At 40.9% G+C, this 18,380-nt stretch overlaps 1 protein-coding gene across 5 annotated transcripts in view; it reads left to right on the top strand.

Annotated features, from left to right (window-relative positions):
* Positions 1–18,380, top strand: part of CRIM1 (cysteine rich transmembrane BMP regulator 1) — a 195,843-nt gene that overhangs the window by 87,779 nt on the left and 89,684 nt on the right. The window lies entirely within an intron of this gene.

Here is an 18,380-nt window from a genome sequence, read left to right as displayed (position 1 = left end):
TCAAGTTTTCTCCTCATTTGTTAGCATCATCTAAGGTACATTTTGAGCATGCAGTTTGTTTTCCCATGAGAAACCTAGTCCTTTCCCGTTTCTCTGGAAGAAATCACTGAACTGTTCGCATTACTTGGTATTTATATATATCTTTCCTCATATCAAAACCAGGTGTCATCAGGTTAAGTCGTTAAACCTTATAGATTCTTTCTATAAGGGTGCCTGTACACTTTTGAGGGCTGGGACCTATATAAGCAAATATGCCCCTCTGTATATAGATACGGAGGCAGGCAGTGAGGTGTCTATCAAGAGTAGACACATCATTTGATCCTCTGCAGTGAATCTTGTAGGTGCTTAAACAACATGTTCAATGTGATGAAACATTGCATGCTTCACAGCACTGCTCCACCGGGTCCCTTGATGTTTGGAATCACACATCTACCCAGACCCATTTCTTGCTGAGGTCAAGAGGAGTCTTAATTCTTACAATGCTGTCTGGAGTAACAAACACATCTCTCTTTGGCTTGACTGCGGGGAAGAGCCACTGTCATTTTAACCCTAGTAGCAGGGCATGCACTTAGCCCCCTAGAACTAGTTTTTCTTGAGAACATGAGGATCTCCGGGTCCTGTCCTTTTTAGTCTACAAAGCACCACCATAGAACTGTCCCTCCTTCGTACTTGGCTTTGGGGAAGACTGTTCTTGGAAATGTAGGGTTTACAGTCTGTTTTCCCCCGACTACTCACCCCTCTTCTCTGCCATGACCTCCCTTCCATCTTTTGCAGGTCAACAAGCCATCTTTGTGACTAAGTCATCTCATGCTTTTCAGCTTTCGTTCTACATTTAATAGGATGAGTTAAAACTGTGCCTTATTTAACTCAATTTCCAGCCTCTTCTTCCTCAGTCCCAGTGCCAGGCATTTAGCTTCTAGGTTTGTTGCATGAGTACCTGTGATTATGCAAATGGTTGGATAAGTTAGGAGTATATGTGGTCCATAGGTAAGGTAAGTATCCGTTGTTTGTCCGTAATTGAAGAGACATCCAGAATTTGTTCTGATAATTACTTTTTCCTTCTTTCTTCTCATAAAATAAGTTAAATCCTTGGCATCTCCTAGCCTTTGTTCTGTCAAACCTAGGATTCTCTAAGACATATCCTTTACACTGTGTCATAAAACAGATGCAAAGATTTTTGTGAAGATAACATACATTGGTGCAGCAACCTTCCTATGACATTAGAATGTGATAATTTATGTGCAGATGCTTAGGAAGGGATGAAATATTTTGCAAACATAAGGTATTACTAATCAGTAAAGGAGATAAATGGAGCATCGCTAACAGTAACAGATGTCCCTTCAGGGTCTTCCTGAAAAGGAAGGTGGTACATTATATTGGAGAACCTAATTAATCAAAACTAAGCCAGTTGTTAACGAGAAAGTCCTTTAGTGAGGAAAATGGACAATTCTCAGTTCACTATTATAAATGTCCCATAGCGCCATCTGCACATAGGAGGTACGGCCGGCTATTTTTTCAGTCACTCTAGGGGGTTGAAATGGGTAGAAGCTACAGGAAGGTATATTTAGTCTCAATTTAAGAAGAAACTTTCCCACAACTAGTGATGTTCTGTAGTGAATTGGCTGCTTCCTGAGGCAGACAGAGCTCCTTGGAGCTGGATAGATTTCTTTCCGTCTGGATGGCCACCTGCCCGGAATGCTTAGAAGAATTATATTAGGTTGGAAAGGAGGTTGAACTAGATGCCTTCCATTTTATCCTCAAGCTTCTGGGAGTCTAGAAAATAAAACTTGAAGATGATTATTACTGTATTGACATAATTTTGACTTCGGCATTCAAAAATGAAGAATGGCCAGAGTTAAATTTGCCTCTAATGAAGACATTGAAAACATAGAGAAGGAAGTCATTCAACATCCCACTGTAAATTATTTGTAGAGAAGGGATAGGTTCTCACAGCTCTTTAGTTTCCTGTATGTCAGATCATCAGTGACCCATACTCATCCCCTGCTCATTTGTTCCCTTTGAACAGAGTCTCCTCCTCCAGCTCTCTCACGAGCCTTGTGCCTTTGCAGTTGCCACTACCACTTCCCGGACTCCCTTGCCTTTCTGCATACATATAGGCAGCTTCTGCCTCTCCTTCAAGACTGCATTTCCTGCTCTTTGAAGTGTTGTCACTCTTTGGCCCCTGAAGATGACTTAAGTGTCCCTCTCTGCTCCCTTGTCATCCATCCCCTGTGTATCTTTTTATCATAGCACTTTTCATAACACATTGAACACACTGATGTTTTTTTGTCTGTCTCTCCTGTCCTGTGTGATTGTCAAGGAAAGGGAGTATTTTGTAGCCTCTCGTACCTAAATATAATATGTCAGCCCACATCTATTGGTGAATGAATGGATGAACAAACAGGCCCTCTCTTAGCCAAGATGATTTATATGTTGAAGAAAAGAAAAAGAATGAATATTTTTAGTTTCTAGTTACCTTCCTGCCATTGGGTTGTAATACTACTCCCTGTCTCATTTTCAAACCCTTGCACTTTTCCCCCAGTCCCCATCTTTATGGTGTGGTACTCCTCAATCCTGTAGAAACCCTCCATTCCAAGCCCGGCAGTCATCTCTCACAGCGTGGGATGCCTTTCTTTCTCCATTCCATCTCTTTTCATATTGCTCATCCAGCAGGACTCTAATTAATTTCTTCTCTATCCACGTGGTCTTCATGCTTCAACCAACACATGTCCCACTGCCTAGAAACTTCCCACATATCCTTTCCTATGCTGTCAATTAATTATCGACTTTCATACATTGTTATTGAATTGTCGAATGCATGAAGTCTTGTCTCATCAGCCATACGATGTTCCTAAAGATCAGGAATTGTGTCATCTTTTCTTTTCCTCTGTATGCATTAGTGCTGAATGAGTCGGTAAATGCAGAATATACTCAAGCTGTGGCTTAGACCCATTCAGCCTAGTTTAGCATATTCAGTGGATTCCTGCTTATTAAGGAGGGTGATGGGATGATAGGTTGTACATTGATTAGAGAATAACAACCCAAATAATCACGTGAAAATGGAAAAAAAAAAAGCCTAACATGTAATAATAATGGTAGTATTTTAAGAGAAAAACTACATAACTTTATTCTTGTGTGTGAGCCATGTCAAATGTCCACTCTTTAAGAGCATGTTTAGGCATAAAGAAGAACATTATAGAACATATACGATCCTAGTATGATTATTTGACTTTTGCCAGCATACTTATAAGAGCATGGTTAAGAAATTAGAGCCATTTGAGAGCAAAGCTGATGATGTGGAGAAATCAGGGGAGAAAGCCATTACATTTTAGGACATAATAAGGTAAAATATCTGAAACTTTAGCTGTAAAGAATTACCTTCAGTGAAAGTAACAACTCCCTTTTTCTAAGAATTTATTGCACTTTCATGGGCTAGAAAGTGCGTTTGTGGACTTTTCTCCCCTATCTTGAAGAATACATTCCTGCCTCCTTCATTCCCATCCAAATGGAATTGCCCTTCCCTATGAGACTATTTCGCCCATTCGGGCCCCTAACTGCCCCATTTCTGTGTGAGCTTGATTTGTTAGTTTTCTCTTGAATTGTATGTTTTCAGTTGATTCATTCATCTATTCATCAAACATGAATTGAGTTCTTACGAGTGACAGACACTACTCTCCAGATGTTCTTATTGTGCATGGGTTTCACTTTCCATTTCTATCCCTGACAAATACTGGTTTTCCCTTCTACCTGTGGCCTTTGTGAGTATAGGCTGTTCCTTATTTCCTTGCTGCCTTTCTGTCTTGTTTAATGGCCTGTCTTTCATTTTCACTTCTTCTGTGTCTTTTCTCTTGAACTTTTCATCCTGTTTAAACATCATTCTTGTGTGTGATGTAATTAATTTTTAACCATTATTTAATTCTTCCTTCCCTCAACTTGGCTTAGATTCCCAGGCATCCCGCCGTTTCTTTTTATCCTTGTTTCTTCTGTTGGCATGAAGACATGATATGAGTTATATGGCAGTGCATTCTACTTTTCAGGAGAGGGTGGAGAGGGATAAGAATTAGTGGCTCTGGGCCTTAAACTGGGCCTAAACACTACACAGTGAGAAAAAGGGAAAATGGGACTGTCTGTGAGGTTTAGGACACCTTGTGGTCCTTGAAAGTCCCTTTGTGAGTGTCTGCATGTGTATGCATGTACAGATGCTGCTGTGCAAAAGAGAATTTACAACAGAACTTAAAAGACAGATACATTAATGCAAATTATTTCTTTGCAGGGAAGAAAAAAACCAAGATAGTCTTTAAGTGACATATAGATAACAATAGCAGTCACAGCTTAAATGTGTAAAATGCCTTGCTGTTCATAAAGCATTTTCCGTATTCATATCTTACCATCACTTTAATTCTATGAGGAATTTATAGGTATGAGAATGGAGATTGAGATAATAAGAGACTTGCAGAAAATCACAAATTTTCCTTGGTACAAGAGCAGAGCAGGTTCAAGTCTTCAACCCAGGTTTTTTGATTTTTTTTTTTTATTGAAAACCCTGTGCTCTTTCCACTGGAGCTGTTTGATAACAATGTTTTGTTGTTTTTAAGTCCAAGAAATATATCGGGGAATATGAATTTATATCTCACCAACACATTTCTATCTGCATACCACATACGTGTTTCAGTTATTCACTGCTGTGTAACAACCGCCCCAAAAGAAGTAGCTGAAAATGACAAAGATTTATTCTTTGTCCTGATTCTGTGTGTTGACTGAGCAGTTCTTCTGTAGCCAGCTGGCAGGTTGACTGGGACTGGATGTCCCTCCCATGTTTGGAAACTCAGCTGGGATGGCTGGAAAGACCCCTCTCCCTACATGATGTCAGAAGCAGGAGAGAAAGTTGCAAAGCTTTTGGAGACCAAGAGTTGGAAGTTACACAACACTTCTGCCACGTTCTGTTGGTCAAAGGAAGTCCCAGGACAAGCCCTCATTCGAGGGGTTGGAAAGTAGATTCCACTTCTTGATGAGATAAGCCACAAAGAATTTGTGGCCATTTTTAATCCACCCTAATCTACATTTAACCAAGATAGATGCCCTTTAGTTTTCATTTTCTGATTGCAGGAATTTGGTGGTGTGTTGCAGAAACGTGACTCTTTTCCAAAAACTCATGCCCTTCTGGCCCTGGAACTCTGGGTCTTCAGGTGAAATTCGGGCAGCATTATAGTTAAGCCACTTGTGCCCCCAGCAGCTCTTTTTCTGCTTCTTTCTTCACTTGCCATTTGGCAGTCCACCCAGGAGCAGACACGTGATTTAAGAGCCTCTGAGCCACCGCTTTAGCTTTAATATCATTTAGCCAACCATTATTTTTAACCTTCTGCTTCTTGAAGAGTGCTGTGACCACCTAGGTTAAACTAGGTTTTCTCCCATCATACAAAAGGGAATGCTACTTTGGGATACCAGAAAATCTGCCTGATAAAACCAGGTCCATTTTTAAAACAAAACAAAGCTTGCAAAGATGTTGAATAGATTCTCCTCTCTAATGGTTGAGCTTACCTGAGAGAAATGGATTCACCAGAGGCAGATGCATTTGGAGGATGGATCCAGCCTGGGCTATACATCTGAGAGTCCATGTTCTCCTGGTGTCCACCAGCCCAGATCTCAGCCCAACTGGGCTATTTCTCAAGAAGATAGAGAGTTCTAAGACCACAGTGTTTTCTCTGCACTTCCCACTCCTTGCTCTCTCCAATGTTTGGACCTAATTTTACAGACTCTTCACTCTGCCTCCGTAATTTTTCACCAGTGTTTCAGATACAGGCTCACAGGGTAGACATTAACTAGTTAAAAATCTAGGCAGTAATACCTCCACCTTACTCACTTTCACTGTAAGTCACGAGGTTTTTAAATACCCTACGCCTTTTGATAAGTAACTGTATCTTTTTATTAAGGTGAATGAACTTACCATATTATTGACAGTCACCTATTTTAAATTTATTTTTATGAAATTTGTCCCAAACTTTTTGTTCTAAAAGTTCTGTTATCAATTTGTTTTATAAATATGCCCTTCTTAAAAGTTATTGAGAAAAGTCCAATCCAGCTATTTTAAGGTTGAAATAAATTAAGTCATGTTTATAATGTTCAGAAACTTAAAATAGAGTTTCTTCTGGGTTGTGTGCATTTCAGAAAGCCAGATTCCCAAGCTCCCTCCTGGCTCCTGCCTCTCTCTGACCAAAAGGCCTGATCCTATTCCAGAACCTATATCTGGAACATGTGTATCTCTTGTGTTCTGAGACATTAGACCAAAAATCCTATTTTATTTTTAAATCAACCTTCAGAAGTATTTTTTGACTTGTTTTTTTTTTCCTTAGCTTTAAGGTAATTAAAAATGTTAGATTATCTGTTAGCTAATATGTTGACTAATATGTGACTTCTGTTTTCACCAAAAAATGTAATAGAATATGTTGGACACATGAAATTCTAAGTACAATTTCACTAGAAATATTGACAAGCCAGAATCACAGAGCTCAACACAGGAGGCAGGCTGTATCACTCTCCTGTTTCGTAGAGGGAGCATTGTGGAGCTGGAAGGGTCCTACCCGGTGAGCATCAGCAGAACAGGTCTGTGTGGCACATACCACCAAGCTGCACTGTCCCTTGTGGCCCTGGGCTCACTCACCACCAGGCCCTCTCCAGTCCTGCCTCTCAGGAGCCCTAACATTCTGTGTCATGCACTTTGTTATTGTCTGTAAGCAGACACATACCTGTGAGTAAACCATTCCGTAGCTAAAGAATACTCCTCTGCACATCACCTGGTGCTATTCAGAAAGGGCACAAATCATGTGTTCAAAGCTAGAATCCAGGCCCACTTCTGCATGAGTTTGGGTGGGGCTCTCACATTATCTGGCTCTCTTTTCCAGTAGAAGAAAGGAGGGGAGGAAAGATTTGATTGTCTCAAAAGTAACTTCTACCTCTAAATTCTTTGACTTTCCAAAAGCCTTTAGAAGGGAAGGAACCCAAGCCACTAGCGACAGGAGACTCCTGGGAAACAAAGGTAAAGAAAAATTTTAGGAAATTTCAGAGCTCAGAAAATAATGGGAGAGATATATGGCTCGCCTAGGGATAAGAAAGAGAGAAAGTCCAGGGGAAGTTATAAAAGAATTACGGGTTTTTTTTTTTTAAACTTTCTTAAAAAAACAAAACAAAAAAAACCTTAGAAACAGCAAAATGAAATAAACTACTAGAGTAATGGTTTAAGCCAGGGTAATCAGAACTGGTTGGGTTGTGAAAGCTGAGTAACAATTCAGTAAAATAGATTGCCTATTTGGTCAGTGGTTAGTTGACTATTGCTAGTTAACCTTTTTTTTTTCTTTACATCTATAAATAGATAGTCCCTACATAGTAGAAGCAGAGACTGTCTGGCCAAAGGCTGACTCCACAAGATAAGGATTTACTCTGTTAAACTGCTTTCTAATAGAATGTCGATATCTCTGGCTGTCAGCCTGCCTTGGCAAATGTGCTGGAGGGGACCGTGTGTGTATGGTTCCTGGTGCCCACACAGGCTCACCTGTGTGAAACTGCATCAGCCCATACATGGCTACTTGCTGGCTCCTGGACCCATATTTGCACTTGTTTCTCCCCTTCTGTTGCCCCATCACTTTCCCTGAGGTCTGACTCTGTGTGTGTCTTCTCTGTCTTCAGCTGCTCCATATTCATATTGTTCTTTTCTGTATTTTACACTTAATTGTGCATATACACACAGAATAATATTCATGGACAAGTTTTAGGTTCTCTTTTCCTAACTTTATGATTGGACCATTTCTTTCTGTCTCTTAAAATGAAAAAAGATCTACTCAAAGTGACTTTTTTCCTTGTTTGAACCTGTTTTATTTCTCTCCCATAAAACATTGACTTTAGAAGGCAATTTCCCACTCATATCCTGTCCTATCATCACAGCTCCAAACTCTGTAACTCCAGGAAAGGAAATAAGATAAAAGGAAGGATGGTAGTCCCATTGTGTCTGAAAAATATGTCAAATATACAGCCCATGACTAGAGTGAAGGTCATCAGTGTCCTTTGCTTTCACTATAACATCTAAATATTTGCACCAAGCTGCTTCAATTTGAAATTGTGCTCCCAAGAAAATTCATTTTGTTGGTGCTGTCTTGCATAATGATAATAGAATCTTAGCAGATTGCTAGCACACTGTTTCTTGTGAATAGATAGAGATGTTTAGAAAAAGTTTTCTGGGGTTCCAGAATTCACAACCTGAAATTGACTCATACTGGATGAGGCCAGCCGAATGGCATCTTTGGCAGGTTATCCCTTCCCTTCAGAAGCACTTGAGTTAAATCTAAATTAATCTAACAACATAGCTACAGTGAGTGAAAACAAGGTACAGATTTTAAAATGCTCCAATCGGTTAAAACAGTTAAATAAATACTCATCGAGGACCTCATGGAAGGCAGAACACTGGGCTTGGTGTGGGGTATAGTGGTGAATAAAATGTGTCACATGCTTTAAAGAGTCTTAACATCTTACAGATATGACCAATGCCAGTTTCAAAAAGGCTCCCAAGTTTTGGAAGGTAATAAGAAGGAAACACACGACATGTGCACACACACACACACACAGTCATCTGCCCTCAAGGAAAGAATCAATTAATAGACAGTCTTTCTACCAAACAATGAAAACCAAATTTAAGAAAAACCATACAGTAATATACCAGCTTTAAATCCAAACTGAGAAATCAAGGACCTCAAAAAGCACATATACATATGGAACAACAGATGACAATTTTTTCTTATCCCTCCCTTCCTTCCTGAAAACTCAGTAGGAGAGGAGGGATTTTCTTATTCCTCTGTTCTGGAACATCTGTCTACTTCTGAGAAATGGAACGAGCAGCAGGATCAAGAATCCTTTAGTGCTCTGTGTGCTCAAATGCTTATCCTTCCGTGGTAGAGCTTTCCAAAGTTTGTCAACTCTTATCTCCAGAGCTACAGCCCATAACTCTGCGGTTTGAAGCCTTTAGGAGGGTGTTGGGAGTTGGGAGGATCACGCAAGAGTCAGGGGCTGTCAACACAGGGCGCATCAACCCAACCTGACAAATATGTCAAAGCCAGAAACTTCCTGAGGGTGGCTTGGAACTGTCAGGGTCATGTTCAGAGCTTAGAAAGCACTTCTTTTTTTCTTCTTGGAGACAGTGTTAAGTTTTTTAGGCCATCAAATAATATTTCCTGTAGATCCATGTGTTTTTACCATTGTGCTAGGCAATTAAGTTGCTTATATCATGCCTACTCAAGCTAACCAGTTTTAACTATCCCTGCATATGCATTTTCAAAGGGACTTTATCTAATTAAGAGTCTTGTAATTGATTATCATGTCCATCTGTTCTAAGATAGTGTCTCAGAGAAGATGGCACTTAACAGTTTGGGTTTTGTTTTGTTTTTTAAGATCTGTTAGTAGACAAATTTCCATAATTCAGTTCATTTTTGTTGTTGTTGTTCCCTTTAATTTGAATAATTTCTCCAGCTGTTTTTTGGGAGTAAATAAAATTAAGTTATATAATAAGTAAAGTATGCATTAGCATAGCACAGATTTAAAACATTCCTGACTCTTGACATGCTATTATGGTAGCATTCTCTCTGTTTTTAAACATATGCAGAAAAAAATTTGGAAGTGTATTTGAAGCTCATCTTTCTCAACTAAGAAAAGAACATCTATTCTGTTGCCCTCTGTCACAGTAATTTTTGGCCCAAAAGAGCGAGTCAACTCATGACTAAAAAAGCCAGAGTCTATATTAAACTCTGATGTTTTTAAAACAAAATAATTGTAGGAATTCCATGTTATTATTGGACCTATCCCCAGATTGAAGAAAATATGCTTTCCTAGAAGTAAAGCCCTTGCCCATTGGAAATGAACTATCTCCCTAGTAGAGTGTTTGATTTGTCAGTAATTCACTTCAGATGCGTGCGTGCTGTGTTTCCTGTACTAGGGCCTTAGGCTTTTTGTATCTCACCTTGAATTTGACCTACTGTCTAGCCTTATTTTGTATTTATCTTAGTCCCGAAAACAAGCAAGGCTCTCACTCAGTGGCTTCCAGTTTAATCCGAGTGGTCATGGATATTACCAGACACTGTATATGTGGCCCTCTGAGTCGGACTGAGAGAAGGTAACTTAACTGAATTCCATAAGCCTTTCAGTAAAGTTGAAAGCGGAATCCACAGCATGATAATACTGAAACTCAGAGGTCTCTCCCTACCTTCATTTGCTATGTCATCATCATGGCACATGCAAACAGAACAGCTCTGCAAAAATGCTTTGTGAAATTACTTACATAGCTAATAAGCAAGTCTAAAATGTAAAAGCCCTACCTCTAATGAAAATACCAAAAGCAACCCAAATCACGGAATATATTTTACTCTTCATTTACACCTTTACATTGGATATGGGTTATTGGGTTCCCCTTCATTGTAGTTGCAACAGTTTGCAGATAATTCAGGGTTATATTTGGTAGACATTTAATTGCTAATTAGAACCCAGGAGGTAGAGACAGCTGGTTTCTCTTGGCCTTGGTTAGTTTGTTGTGAATGTATTATACAGACAAGTGCTTTGTAAATTATTCTTTCCTGACTTTGCTTTTGATTGAAAAGAAAGGAAGTTGTATGTCATGGCTCTTATGATACTATGATCAGGGACTTTGATTTTCATAGCTAGATCATGAAGAGTTTTAATGATAATTCCTAAGACATTAGATTGTGGATTCTTTGAGGGCAAGGACCCACCCTGTATATTTCATTCTCATCAGTACCTAGCACGGGTAAATAATGCTTTTAACTAAATTAGATAGACAATTAGTCTGTAGCAAAAGTCCTAGCATCAAAACCCCATAGTGTTCTTGGATTGTTCAGGGAGCAAATATTTTGAGCATTTGTCATGTGCCAGGCATTGGGCTGCCCAGCAGGAGTAAAATATAGTCGCTGATGTCTAAGAGCATATATTATAAAGGGAAGGCAAATATGTGTAAGTCATTGTAGTTTAAAGCGTTGTGTGCTTTGGAAGTAGAAGTGTGCAAAAAACACAGAGTTCGCAAAGCAAAGACATGCTAATTCCTGTTTGGAGAACGGTCAGATTTGACTTTTGAACTGAGTCTTTAAGAATGAGTCAGAGTTCACCAGATGGAGAAAGAGAGAAGGGCATTCTAGGCTGTTGTTGATTTTTCGACTTGTAATGTGCCTTGCAGCTTAAAACGTTAACACTAATCCCACCTACCTTTATGATTCAAGAAAAAGGGAATTCATGACAATACTGGGTTTTCTTGAGATAACCACTCCATTGCAAGACTACATTACTTGTTTAAGATGTTTTATTACTTTCCTGTTGCTTACAAGTGAAGATGCTTCTTAGTATGGTAGGCAAGGCCCCTTATTACTCAGCCCTGACCTCCCTCTCTGGCCATGACTCCTGCCAGTACCCCCATAATAACCCAGTCCTCCTCTCAGTACATAGTGTACTTCTGGTGGGCTAACCTGTTAGTTTAAACTAAACACACTGTACTCTTTCTTGCCTTTGTAAATTTAGTGTGTTCTTTCCTCTATCTGGAATGCCTTCCCTCTGTGCCCACTCCCCCACATTTGATGGTTATTTCACAAACTGCCACTCACACCCCTCACCACCACCACCACCACCACACACAAACACACACACACAAACATACAGCATCAGCTGTTTATCTTTGTGCCTCTAGTTAGAGAAGGCATCATGGAAGAAGTGATCGTCAGGAATGAACCGAGGTCTATGAGACATGATGGGGGGCTTCAGGGTAGAAGATGCAGAGCAGCTCTGACTTTTCTCTAGCTGCTCTCAACAGCTTGAGTATCAGCACAGAGGAAGTCAAAGGGTTGAATCACAGTTTGCAATTAGTAGTTCTTGGGGCTGAATTTTACCCCAAGACATGTTTTCTTTAATGTGCCCCTTTTTTCTATTTTTAAATTAGTCACTGATATTTAAAAACTGGCATACTTGATGTAAAAATCTGGCTTCTGTTGAGTACATGGAAGGTATGCCCTCATTGAGTTTACCCTTCGGCATGGAATGAGTAGTGATGCCCTGTTAGAGGTCACAGACCTTCTTGAGGTGTCTGCAGTCCCCCTCTACTCTTTTAGGATTCCTGCCTGACTCCTGTAGACATTCAGGTTTGCCATCTCTGGGATTAAATAAGTTGGTTTTGGGAGACAGATGCAGAAGGAGGATAAAGAGGCAGGAAAGGTAAAGGCGTTAGGAAGATGGTGGTTCAAGTGAAACAATGTGGGTTTTGGGCTCCGTTGTTAAAGAGGTGCAGTCAGGAGGAGGTTGGGGCTGCAGAGAAAAGGAAACGATCTGGGGAATAGATGTCTCAGTGACTTTGAAGTGTCAGTGTGGTAGAGCATGGGCCAGGGAGAACTGGAAGGATGGACCATTGTGATCAGCAGATAGGATGTGTGACTTCAGAGAGTTCAGACAGCTGTGGCCGCAGGACTGAGTCACTGAAGTAGAGGAGGCAGCAAGGGTCACTGGATTCCAAAAGATCAAGTGAGGCCAGAGTGTTGAAAATACTTTGTCCACATAGACTCTCAAGCCTCTCAAATTATAATCGTATAAAACAGCTAACAGGTGTTGTGTGCTTCTGTGTTGTAGGCACTATCCTTGGTGCTTTTCATCAGTTCATTTAATCCACATACCAGTCATATGACATGTGGGTACTTTAATCATCCCCACTGTACATAGGCTACAATTGAGGCTTAGAGAGATTACTTAACTTACTCAAGGTCACATAGTTCCTAAGTGGCCAGAACTTGAACCTAAGACTGTGTTGTTGTCAAAGTGCATCCCCCAAACCTCTGCCCCCTAAAGCGTTGGATAGGAGACAGAGTCACAGGAAGGGAAGGTTTGCATGAGAGAGGAAAGCAACCATGTGGAAGTAGCCAGTGGTCAACTTGGAGAATGTTGACCTCCCTTCCATCCCAGGTGAATAAGTGAGTAGGATGTGGGGATTCTCAGTCTCACTGGAGATGGCTATAAGGAAATAGAATCTTTAGGGGAGAGCCAGGTAAATGTTAGAAAGAAATTTGAGTGGTGCATTGTATCATATGTAGTTTGTCTGCAGAGGAAAGTTTGGAGGAAGCAGGGGAGTCAGTTGGAAGGGATGAGTCCCAGAGCAGTGCTCTCTGGGGATGTGCATTCCTTGGAGGATGAGAGACAATACAGTCTTTCACTTTGCACTGATGACAAGGATGAGAGGCTGGGAATTGACTGCCCAAAGGAATCCAAGTGGACGCATGCTTAAAGTCATCTGTTTCAGCACTAGCTCAGGCCCCAGATGGCTCTGGCGGCCTGAAGGAGTGTTAGCAGCCAGGCAGTGGAGGCTTTGCTCAGATTTTCAAGTAGAAGGTTAGTCCAGACATTGTTGATGTTTGTTCTTTGTGTGCTCTGGGGAGAAGATTTAATAGTCAGCCTTCCATTGTGTTCTCAATTGTGGTTATATATACAAAGCTTCCCTAAACTAAATTCCCTAAACTTAGGGCCAGAACCCTGTGTATCCCCAGCCGCAATCCAGCTTAGTACCTGCTGCATGTACACACTCGGTAAACAGCTACAAAATCATTACATGTTCATAAACAAGCTGATTCATTGTTCCAAAGCATCTCTTTTCTGAGACAGTTGGAAATTCCGCTCTGAAGTGGGAATAACCTATGTTGCTAAACTAAAACTTATTCTCCACATCCCAGGCCAGTTCTCCTTTCCACAGCGTGATGTGCCAATTTCTCTTCCTACTTTTCCTAACTACTCCTTCATGCAGCTCTCCCATCCCGTCTTACTCTCTAAAGCCATCCTACCAGCCATGAAAGCAGATGCCATTGTCTTCCCCTAGACCTACGGAAGTGAAGGCAGGGAGCCTTCCGTTCCTGGGACTTGGCCAGCTCTCGATATGTGATATCGGATTGTTGAGCTGGACTGAGTGGCCCAGGATTTCTGCCAGATCCCAGCTGTAACATTTCAACAGGGGCACGGGCCCTGCAATTACTTTCAGCTGTGTTTCTGCTGTGTCTGTCTGCCCCCCCACCACCACCCACCACTGGGGTTGAGTCCCTTCAAAACTAACCCTGATTTTTTTTTTTTTTTTTAGCCGGTCACATCAAGGTAGTAATTTGTGAAAGATGCCATTGTTTTCTCCCCACCACACCTACTTTCTGTGGGGCAGAGTCCTAGAAGATAATTGTTAAATTCTTATAGGAACCACGTAGACTTACAACTTCTGCTCTCCTGCAGCTTATACCACTTTCCTTTCAACTTAGCACCTTAAGATAAGCTTCCGGAGCCACATGCCAGCCTTGAGGAGGAAGCTAGGAAGAGAAGAGCTTAATGACTGCTTTATTATTATTACCAATAGTAGGAAGGCAAAGGAATATTTTATTTTATTTTTATTTATTTATTTTATGATTTTTTATTTCCATAGGTTTTTGGGAAACAGGTGGTATTTGGTTACATGAGTAAGTTCTTTAGCAGTGATTTGTGAGATTTTGGGGCACCCATCGCCTGAACAGTATACACTGAACCCAAACCTAATTCTCTTTAACTTATACCTTCCCTACATGGGAGCATGTCCTTTGATTCCTCCCCCCAGAAAAAAACAAAGCATAAAACAACAACAAAAGGCAGAGTGATTTTCTGGTGGTCTCCAAAGGGAAAGGGGTGAAGAAAGTACAGTTTCTGCTCACTGTACACAGGGGAGGGATGGCTGCAGGGGGAGAGTGTGATCCCCAGAGCAGGGCTGCACTTGCTGTGGCTACAGCACATTTGTCAGTGGTAGGGGGTGGAAATGCCAGGAAATCACGCAGGAATAAGCTTGAGACAGGGGAGAAAGGGTGAAAGAGGGTTAGTTATTCATACACAGAGAGTAGTAAATCTCTTACGGTGAGGCACGAGGAAAACTGTGAGCCTAAGGAACTTTCATAGGGAGGAGTGCTGTTTTCCATAAGGAGAGTTGGACCCTCAGATAGGAAACCTGTTTCTTTTTGGATATTTTATTTGCAGCCTTTAAAAAAAAAACTTACACATTCCTGGAAAGAGTAAGAAATTTAATCAGTAGAAAGATAGTACATTGAATTTAATTAAAGTTGAAGCTACTTTTTATAGAATAGCACTGTGTTTTATATGTCATTATAATTTCCATTCCTGACAAGCTATTTCATTAATATACTGTGTAGAATCCTAGTAACACAAGGGCTTTGCCCTTTTTGTTCCTCATTTATCCTTGTTTCCTGACTAAAGGGAGACCTCCCACCCACGTGTAAGTAGTTTCTAATTTATAGACAGTGATGTCTCCACTTTTGAAGGCCTCAAGCACTCAGTTCCGTTGTGTAGTAAATCCAGTATTGGAAGAAATCTTTTCCAGAAGACCTCACTGACTTGTTTTCCTGTAGGATACGGGCAGAGGAAGATCAGAGTCTGCTGGGGAAGATGAGGAGTGTGATGGCTTGCTGCTTCCGAGCTGCCTCCTCTGCAGAAGGAGCTTACTATGGGGAATGTTAGGATAACATCAGCACCCACACCAGGAGGATACCTCTGGGGGGACGGGGCGAGGCGGAGGTTGAGGGGCATTCCTGTTCTTTGCTGAAAGGGCTTTGGGAGGGCTTTGGGAGGGGCAAACAGGACTCCTAGCCCTGTGGCCTCCTCCAGGAATCTCCTATAGGTTACCTTCCTTTAAGGTTTTTCTGGTCATTGTAGCAAAACAAACTGTTGACCCTTCCACTTAGTTATGTAGGGTCTGAAACATGCCTAGTGGTAGGGAGACAATAGCATCTAGCATGTTGTTTCTTTTCCGGCCTTGCTTAGAGTTCTTTAGTAGGGAAAAAAAGTTATATAATCATTACGTCCCCACGAAAAACAAAACATGACCAGTGCAAAGGCACTGTCTTGAGCTGGGCCTGAAAGTTGAGGTGCTTGGAGAGGAGGAGGATTGGGAGTAAGGGATACAAGGTGACTGAAGTTCCTGAAGGACAGGGTGCAAGTGAGTGAGAAGAGGATGAGCTGAGGTCAGTTTGCAGCAGTGACGGGAATGGGAATGGCAATGATAGAATCAAAGGATTTTATATTTAGAGAAAAGTTTATTATGATCCAACTGTCTCACTTTATGGTTGAGAAAACAGTCTCCAAGAGTTTAAGTAGCTTGCTAGCAGTCACACATTTTTCTTCTTTGGGTGACAGTATTGGATAAATTGGTAATATTTCTGTTCTTTTCTTCCCTCGTGGTATCTCTCACTTTTAAGCAATGGTATTCAGGCAGGAAGGAGTCTTTGTAAGTGATCAAAAACAAGTACTAGTAATCATTGTTCTCATTATAATGTTAAAACTAGTTGTACTTGTTTTTTGTTTTTTGTTTTTTTTTTTCAGTGGAAAGTACAAATTAAACTGTGACCACCCAGGCTGTGCACATCTAGGCACAAAGTTCTTGGAAAGTGGATTGCAGATTCCCATCAGCAGAATCTCCTGGAGAGCTTATTATATGGGCAGATTCTGGAGCCGCTCTCCAAACCTGCAGAAAAACAATGTTTGAGTGGGTACCCTGGAATCTGCATTTTAAACACATTCCATAGTCTTTCCTTCCACATACTAATTTTGAAAAGCACTGTACCTATAAGCTTGCAGTCTAAAATGTATAAAAATGAAAAATATAAAACAATACATGCTCTAACCCCTGACTTAGTATCCAAGAAAAAGTTTATTTCAGATTATTGGTTGGGTACCTTTATCATTTTTTTACTATTATTAATAAGACAAGTAAGACATGCCCCCTGCACTAAAGGAACTCACAGGAGAAACAGTCTGATTTTGATTTAGTGTGATGGGCCGATGCACTTTAAGAGTTACTACTGTTATGTACTGTTGCAAGTCAGAGGAGGGAAAATTATTCCTGTTCGTTTCTTGACCGGAGAAGGTCTTATAGGGCAGATGGTCTTAAGGTTGTGGGGAATCCACCAGGGGCAAGGGAGAGGCAGGGATTTGAGGCTGGGTGGACATGAGCTGTGGCTGGAGTGATAAGGGTTGGTGGCAGGTGATTCAGTGACATCAGATCATCATTGTTGCTGGAGTGTAGGGTGTGTGCAGGAACCAGTAGAATATGGAAACTAATAACAGGTAGAGGCAGACTTAGGAGCACCTTGCAAGCTATGCCCAGGAGCTCGGACTCTGACCTTCTGGCCTGCTTGGGATTGTCTGTGAAGTCCAGGAAGCAAAGGACATGAAGGGAAAGCGTAAGTGTGTACTCACTGCCCTTCAGCCAGCAGAACCTCCTAAGGGGGTGAGTGCCCTCTAGGGGTTTCCATGATCTCTGAGTTCTGTTGTACTCAGGCACTCAGGTTCCTACTGAGCTTGAATCCATTACCTGCTTGAGAAAAAACAAAGACAGCTTAATCAAGTCCCACCTGGCTGCAGCTGTGGTTACATTATGCAAAAATTTATTAATGTGGTACCTCGATTGATCATTTTATTAACTCTGAGGATTAAATTAGAGGCTTTATTTTTCTGGTTACTTGCAAATACAGGTTGCATCTTCTTTGAAGTTAAAAAGCCCTTAGCCCACATATTGTATGATTCCATTTATATGAACTATCCAGAATTGGCAAGTCCATAGAGACGGAACATAAATTAGTGGTTGCTAAGGGCTGGGGATCAGGGGAAAGGGAGTGACTGCTAGTGAGTACAGGATTTCTTTTTGAGGTGATGAAAATGTTCTGAAATTAGGTACTAGTGATGGTTATACAACCTTGTGAGTATAAAACCACTGAATTGTGTACTTTAAAAGGGTGAATACTTACCGTAAGTGAATTATATCTCAATAAAGCTGTTTTGTTTCATTTTTTAAAACCTTAGCACTTCTGCTCAAGGTGTCATGCAAATAGCTCTGCCTGGGGTGGCCTTTATGAGTTCACAGTATAGAAATCTCAGTGCTCTCCTCACTTTCTTTTGTGTTTTTGTTTTGTTGTGTTACTATTATTCCTGTCTTGTTCATCTCCAGTTCACTTCCACTTAAGAAACATTTATATGACTAGACATGAGGGGTACTAAAAGAGCTTATGTTAAGATGAGTCCACAAGTTACCACAAAATAGAGAAAGAGGGTGCTGTAAGAAAAGTGTGGTGTTTGGGGGTTCAGAGAAGAAGCTATTATCTGAGGTTGGCCTAGAAAGACAACTGGGCATAAAGGCTGGATGAGGAATGTGCAGAGGCCATTAGGGCAGGCAGTGCAGAGACAGCAAAGTGGGGACTTATTTGGAGAAAAGAGCATGACCATAGCACTGGAAAATGAAGGGAAATACTGGGAAACAGAATTGGGAAAGGGGTATATGGACTTCAGAGTGTTGA

The sequence above is a fragment of the Pongo pygmaeus genome, chromosome 12, assembly GCF_028885625.2.
Source record: "Pongo pygmaeus isolate AG05252 chromosome 12, NHGRI_mPonPyg2-v2.0_pri, whole genome shotgun sequence".
NCBI lineage: Eukaryota > Metazoa > Chordata > Mammalia > Primates > Hominidae > Pongo > Pongo pygmaeus.
Note: the sequence above shows the minus strand (reverse complement) of the source record. Positions and strands in the feature narration are given on the sequence as shown.